The 8,690-nt window shown below is 27.5% G+C and overlaps 1 non-coding gene across 1 annotated transcript; it reads right to left on the reverse strand.

Moving 5' to 3' along the window:
* Positions 1-8,253: 8,253 nt before the first annotated feature.
* Positions 8,254-8,338, reverse strand: TRNAM-CAU (transfer RNA methionine (anticodon CAU)). The gene is given in 2 exon segments: positions 8,254-8,289; positions 8,301-8,338. It is a non-coding gene; the product is annotated as a tRNA-Met (tRNA).
* Positions 8,339-8,690: the final 352 nt, after the last annotated feature.

Genomic DNA, 8,690 nt, shown 5'->3' on the forward strand with positions numbered 1-8,690 from the left:
CACCCACAAGGGCATGTTTGAGCGGTTGAAAGGTGGGTCTCCCATCTAGGAGACTCGAAATAATATTCAGCCTATGTCTGCTATTCAGTTATGAGCTCGTCATATGGGGTTTGTCTAGTGTAATTTGCATCTTCAATGTAATTTGTGTGATATTGCATCAGATATTGTTTTCAAAAGCAATAACATTTTTTATGAACAAGGATTACTTTAAGATCAATATTTTTTTTAGAGACGTTAAAAAATACAATAAATAATTTGAGACACATAAATAATTATTGTTATTATTATTATCATTAAGATAATAATTATTTGTTTTGGGTTGTTGTATGAAAGCCCACATAGGTTAATTAATAACGTAACTAAATATGCGCACGTTAATTAGTTGGTTTGTTGTCATAATTGAAATCATCAAGCTAATTCGTGCTTTCCATCTTAACAAAAAGGAAAAATAAACAATACTTTGTATATAATATATATCACATAATTAAATAATATAGTATATATTTTTCAATTACAATCATGAATTATTGAAGGAATATCAGAAGAAACTCATGATGTCTTATTGTCTTTGTTTCCACGTGTCTAGAAAAAATAACCTTTTTTTTTCATTTTTATTTCCTTTATTTATTTGGTCTTTTAAATTTGTGCAAAAAATTTCAAACAATAATTAGTATACTAATTAGCTCATTATGCGTCACTAACTTAGTATGCTTTTCTCAATCTTTTTTTCTTTTTGTTGAAAGAAGGAAATATATGAGGTCAATATGAAAAACTAAAAAAATAATTAATTACTATTATTATTATTGATAATTAATAGAATATTTAAGTTTTTGCTGCCCGTTTGGCAATTTACTAGAAGAACTTAATTCTTTTTGGGAAAAAGTTTGTACAAAATTTAAAATATTTTACCTAAAAAGGAATAGAAAAGAATATGTACTTTTTATGACCATATTAGAAATACAAAACATATATATACATGTGTTGAGCCTGTTGCTATCTCAACTTTAGGGGTAATTTGGTTACAAGGATATGATATTATTTCATATTCATGTCAAATAAAATATTTGATATACGAAATAAGATATATAAAGATATCTCATGAAATTATTTTATATAACTTATTTTTATAGAGAATTGTCATTTCACCTTTTTATAATTATTCCAAGATAGCTAGTTCCTTAAACAAAACATGGAACAAAGTTAATATCGAATTTTATTTTAAAATCATTAGTTTTTCCTCACGTACCAAACGAATCGAAGTCTTGAGTCTTCAATTATTTCCTTGTTTAAATATAGGAAATCTTTGTATATTATGATTTGCGTTTAGATTTAACAAAAAAATAATTATAGTTTAATTAATTATGAAACAGAACGAGATTTTAGTTTCAAAATGTAAAAGACATAATTGTATTCACATCTATAACTTACATGCACTCAACATACAAATATACAACATATATTCCTATGATACCTGACGAGAGGTTCATCCGAATTCTTTTTAGCGAAAAATTATATCATTTACATTTTATTAAAATATATTTTTAGGTATATAAAATAGATGATATACATTCTTTGACCACTTTGTGTGTTTATTTTTTCTGATTTTAAATCTTTTTATTGATAATTCTGACTTCGCCACTAAACACGTATATTTTATGAATACAATTGTTTAATCGCTAGAAAAATACACATGGAGTGTGGATTCTCTTAATTTGCTAAGATATGTATACATAATTAATAAATATTTGTGAAAAGAACAATTGGAAAAAACAAAGGGATTTTATATCTCATAATGCATTCCAACTTTTTTGTCAAATAAAAGAGAAGTATCCAAAGTAGCCAAACCTAAGCCATGCGGGCACGACATCAAAGAATTGAAGATTGAACAAAATTAGATATTTATAAATATTTAATTATAAATTTAATTGTTATTATATATGTATAGATTAATTTATTAAGATTCTTGGTGATATTCATAAATTTCAACTGAAAATCCGTGTATAATATTAGCTTATATATTTTATCTCAAAAATGTTTATCACATTTAAAATTAAAAATTAAAGTAAATAATTATTTCTACCAATATTTCTAAACACTAAAAACTATGCACAATATTTACAAGAAAAATAAAATATAATCTACCTTTATTAGTAAATTAATCACATCAACTCTATTCTCCTTCACTTGCTTATACTCCCTCCGGTCTCTAATTACTTGTTCAATTTTAAATTGACACATCTATTAATAAAAGAAATAATGCACATATCTCAAAACACACTTATACTATAGTAAGGTCTTATTACCTCTGAACTTATTTTATTAATAATTTTGTATCCCTTTTCGACTTATGTGGCACTATCTTGTGGATCCAAAGCTAGTTGACTTTTTTTTCAAACTAATGTCAAGTAAGTTGAAAAGGGGTAGAAAATACTTATAAAATAAATTCAGGAAGTAATAGGACCTTAGTATAGTATAAGTGTGTCCCTGGAATTTCGAACATAGGTTAAGGGGTTACTTGTGCATTTTCTCTTAATAAAATAATAATCAACATAGTGAGTTTACCATTTCACCCTTAAATACTTAATATTTTAAGAAGTTCTACCTTTTTTTAAAGTAATTAATTGAAAATATAATAAATTAAAAAAAATTATTCTTTCTTAATTTTTTAAAATTAACAAGTAATTAGGGACAACTAACAAGTAATTAGGAATATGGGGAGTAATAATCTTTGCACATCATTATCTGTTTGACTTTAATTCAGCTTTCCATATAACATGTCCAAAATCACGAAATCAAATTTTTTCAAACATATTTGACAAAATTTTAATTTACAATCACAAAATTGAAAGTTATCATTTTTATTTTTAAACCTCCGTATCATGTCAAACTATATCATTTTTTAAAAAAAAAACTGAGACGATATATAAAAAAAGAAACTAAGTAGTACACATTTGATCATATTGTTCATATTACTTAGGTGTATAGTCTTTAAATGATCTTAGAAAAATTAATTCGTATCAAGGGTTTGAATATTTTTCTAAAAACGACAGTTAAAATAAGACGGAAATGAGTATAATAACGGCGTGGGCATTAATGCATGGGGAAGATGAAGGTCGTCGTACATAAACGAGATTCCCGACAACGCAGTCCATGAAATTCCACGCTTTGTTGCTATAACTATTTTTTTGCATTGACGTGCGTGGCCTTCCCCTTTTTGCCCTTCTTTCTGTGGGTCCCACTTTACTGACTTAAGCGTGCTAACCTTGTGGGCCCACTAAACCCTTAATTAACAACTTTCTTTAATCTTAAAACTATATATTATGTTTCTATTATATTGATAGTAGGATTTTTAACTCTAAAAAATACATCATTTAATATGATTTGGCCATTATATTTTTTTATATTAAGTCTTAGACTTAATTCACGCTTTAAAAGACAAATTTTTAATGTATGTTAGATCGAAAGTTTAATCTCATACGATATCACTGTGAACACATCTCATTTTTAATATTGGGATTCAAAAAGAAATAAAAAAAATTGTTCATGTACAGATATTAAGCATTGGGAGTGTGATGGGGTGTTAAAGTAAATTGTCATATTTTTGTGATTAATGAGATGAATAAGTTGGTTATAAATCTTGACAATTATCCTCTCTTTGAACTAGCTCTTGAGCTGATACGTTCAAAATTTAATTTTACAGAGTCATTAACGAATATAGGAGGAGGCAAAGATGTTTATCTAATCCCCTCAATAAAAAAAAAATACTATATATATATAAGTTATTTTTTAAGTATACATATTAAGATTTTTCTGAACACGAGAATAGACGTTGGGGAATGGTTCAAGGAGTTCAAAATTTTGAATTTTTGAATTTTTTTGATGAAAATTATAAGGTTATATTAAAAATAATTGTTTCATTTTATTTGTTCAATTTAAAAAATTAAGAGAAGTTTAACATTTTCTTTCAAACGGCCACTATATTAAATGGCTATATAATGTATTAGTAGTTAAATTTAGTTTTTTAAAGCATAATAATTAATAAGAGTAGTTTAATAAAATAAATCTCTATTTTTTAAAAGAAAAATGTCAAAGTAAAATAAAACAGAATGAAAATTACTAAATAGTCATACTCTGAAGCATTATGCAACCGTCAAAAATTATGTGGTATTATTCGTATATGAGAGTAAAACTTTTAAATTTCAAAAGAGTACATTCAATAAAATTTGCATACATAGAAATTACTATAAATAATATAAGAAATTATAATAATAATTGTAATAATGAAAATATTTAAATGACATGAAAAATTGCATAAAAATATTTAATTAACTTTCAAAATTTAAAAAATGCGGAAATAAAATAAGGGAAACTTACATAAATATACTAAAATAAAAAAATATTTACCATTTATAGCAATAATATCTTTTTTTCACTTGATCACTTTTAATTCATTTTTAATACAAGTTTAATACATATTACAAATAACAATTTATTATTCATATTTAATACAAATTTTAATAATGGATAATACATTTATCGCACATTTTAATACACTTATAATACAATATGTCAAATTTTTAACAAACAAACATAATATATTTCAAAAAACAATTATAATTCATATATATTGCATACATAATTCACTTTTAATTCATATTGTAGATTTGACATAGCATTGTTATAAATGGTAATAAATAAAAAGTATTGCTAAAATCAGTAATTATTTATTAAAATGTACTAATTTATGTAATTTTTCCAAAAATAATATGTGAAAGTTTGTATTTGTAAATTTAGTAGTTAAATTTGTATTAAACAGTGATATGAATACAAGAATATCAAATTATTTTAATTGATCATAGTTGTGCTTTTATTATTGTCAATCTGTCATAATTCTTTTCTTTTACCAGTAATCGTGAGGATCAATACTTTAATCATAGCCCTTTATAGTGCCTATCAATTAATAATACGATTATCTCTATTCAAAAGGTCCAACTTAGCACTAGCAGAATTTCAAGTCATTAGTATTTTATTTTTATTAAAAAAAGAAGTGCAGCTACACCGTATGATGACGTGTTCTTTTTATTGGCAAAGGAGAAATATTTTTATTTTTATGTATAAACTATGTAGAGTTGTCGAAATGGATCGGTCCAATTAAAAACTCGTGAACTAAGAATTTAATGGGTTAGAACAAAATCGATCCTTTGTTTTAAAGGGTCATGGTCACCTCGAAAATAGCTTAATTACGCTCTATAGTTATAGTTTGCTGATTATGATTTGTAGCTACATGTTATGTGGAGGAGAGTGGCGAGCGTGATCAGGTGAGGGAGGAGAGAAGCGAGCGAGAAAGGACAGAGAGTGGGAGAGAGGTGGATTCATATGTATATCGGTTAGATAATTATATGTTATATATATGTATTTGTATATACATGACAAACGAGATTGAGAGAGGGAGGAGAGAGTTGAGCGAGATTGGGAGAGAAAGGAGAAAGGCGAGCAATATTGGGAGACAGGGAGGAGAGAGGCGAGCGAGAGAGGAAATAATTTGTTTAATTCACATCTCGTTTGTATAATTCGCGTGTTTTTGTATAATTGAGTAATATAATATCTGAAACTACACAAATATGATAAAACTCAAAATAACAAATTAATCACACAAACATCTGAACTTTAAACAGTTATACAAAATATATTATTCAAATTACATATATAAATTATATGATACAAAATTCGAAACTACACGTGTATACAAACTTTAAAAGTTATACACAAAAAATTAAATGTATATGGTAATAAAACTAAAAACCTAAAGAAAGTCATCGTCATATGCATATATAAACCATTACAACTACAAATCAAACTAAGAATTGTTAGTTGCAAATTATACAAACGTGATTAATTATACAAACTCAAAGTCAACCAACATAATTAATGGTTGATGTTAGTTGCGAGTGATAATTATAACAAACTATAGGTATGATGAATAATCAAATAGTATAAGTTTACTTAATTACATAATTTTCCTATAATACTTATTCAATAGTCACTTTTTGCAGTTTTTACTTCCTTTTCAAAATTTCAATTCAAATTAAATCGTCTGGCCCAGCCTCTGTCAAACAACCTCAAATGCCAATGGGTTAACTTGAGTTGGGCTTATAAGCCTCAATTTTAAATGGGCTTAAAAATTTTAAACTCAACTTTACTCTAATATAGTGAGTTGGTTTGGGCTGATCTCTCCAGCCTATTTTGATGATTTTAAATAGGGCAACTTTCACATATGACAAACACAAAATTTATATTTGTATGTTGTAGCAAAGTTTACATAATTGCGCTCCATAGCAAACATGTGTGTGTGTGTAATTAGCTATACATATACAATTGAAGCAAATTGTATAAAACGAGAAAGAGAGAAATTATATACAATTTGAATTTGTATAAAACGAGAAAGAGAGAAAGACAAAAGAGACTTGGGCAGGGAAATATTGTATTGTATAATTATAAGTGTATATGACGATTATATACAATTTGAATTTGTATAAAATGAAAAAGACAGAAAGGCAAAAGAGGTTTGGGCAGGGAATATACAATTGACTCGAATTATATAAAACGATAAAGAGAGAAATTATATACAATTTGAATTTGTATGAAATGAGAAAGAGATAAAGACAAAAGAAACTGAGCATGAGAGTATTTTTATTATATAATTATAAGTGTATAGGACGAAGATATATGTATTTGCAAGTGTATACACAATTTTCTCTTACTTTATACAAACAGAAACTCAATCTATACAATTCATTTCTATTTATATAAGCGATAGAGGCGAGCAAAATCTGGGAGAGTAACGAGCGAGATCTGGGAGAGGGGATAGCGGAGAAGGAAAATATATGTATATATACAATTTTTTCTTGCTTTATACAAACAGAAACACATTTTATACACTTGTGTTTGTATATAAGTGAGATGAAGCGAGCGAGAGATGGAGTGAGAGAGGAAAGTAGGGAACAAGAGTTTGAGGGAGAGAGATGACTGACAAACAGTTTGTTATGGGGCACAATTAAATCAAAGTGTGGTTATAGCATTTAATTTGATTATTAGTTTGCCATTATATACAATTTTCTCTTTTAACTATACTTGTTTCCTCGGATTACTATACTTGATATCTCTGTTAAAAATAGATACTATACACTACAAGAAAATGATAAATTACATGGGGATATTTTGCGGATTAGTATGAAAATTTGCAGGAAAATAAGTTTCCTACGAATTTTTATACTAATTCCTAGGAAAAGTTCCATGTAATTAACAGTTTTCCTAGTGATACTTGTTTCTTCGGATTACTATACTTATATCTTTATTAAAAATAGATGATTTAAATAATTGTAACTTTGAAAAAAAGTCAAGAATAACTGAAATGTGCCTAACCTAACTCTGGGACACTATTTTTGTAAATAAATATATAAAAGAGGAACAATCAAATGGCATGGAGTACATTTCAAGATCAACCTTCGTGACATAGACATGTCAATATTTATTTGCTTCCCAAGGCCTAATGTCTACAATGATTTACATGCCTTGCAACACACTAGAAAAACTAAACTCTTTAAAACACAGGTTTGGCATCAAGACATGCAATGAAATCCTAGCACTAACATTAGCATCCCCACAAATAAAATAGGCATTAGTAAGGGATGTGATTTATGGATTAGAATCACGATCAAGCTTATTAATGCAAATGATAATAGGTATTCTAGCGCACAAAACATCCCACGAGAGTTTAAAAAAGAGTAGCATGTCCCAAAGGGCATTATGTGGATAGTCTACCATAATACAAGCAAGCATTAGTAACCAAAGCATACCGCGTTAATCCGAAGAAGCGTCCACATCCAAAAGGGTGTAATTTGGACAATCTATCCTAATAATAACCATTAGCATAGTTCGGAGAAGCGCTACACCCTGAAAGGTATAGCGTGGACAGTCTACTCTATCCTAAAGAAAGCATTAGTAACCAAAGCATCCCGCATTAGCAGACTCCAAACAAAGGATACACCGCCAAAGAGTGTAATGTGAACAATCTACCCTAGTTTAGTATACCTAAAACAAGGCAAATGGAAAAAATAGAATGGGTTGAGTTCGAATAAGGATAACCGGAAAAAGTGAAATGTGAACAGTCTACCCTAATACAAACATTAGTAACCAAAGCATTCAATATTAGTAGAGCCCGAGAAAGGGAATGCGGAAAATGAAAAAAAAAGATGGGGTGAGAGAGGCTCGAACTCTCGACCTCAGGATTACTCAGAAGCTATGAGACCTACGCGCTAGCCAACTGCGCCACCACCCCTTTTGAGACTAAAAACCCACACATTTTTTAAAACAAAAAGGAAACCGAACAAATCTCACACAAAATAATAGAAAAATGCAAGTCTAGTAAAATAAAAAGTCTAGTAAAATAACTACCAAATCCTCAAAATGAATATTTTCCATTTAAGATCCATATATATATATATATATATATATATATCATACAGTATATAATATATGTATATCATTAATGACACATGTCATAGGTTAAAATAAATAGTTAAGATTTAATTTTTCAAAGTAAATCTATAACCATGAGTAAGTTAATAAATATATTATATATCAAGTATTAAAATTATTATAATCTCACAATCTTAGCAACATATTATTTT

Source organism: Solanum lycopersicum, chromosome 1, assembly GCF_036512215.1.
Source record: "Solanum lycopersicum chromosome 1, SLM_r2.1".
NCBI classification, from domain to species: domain Eukaryota; kingdom Viridiplantae; phylum Streptophyta; class Magnoliopsida; order Solanales; family Solanaceae; genus Solanum; species Solanum lycopersicum.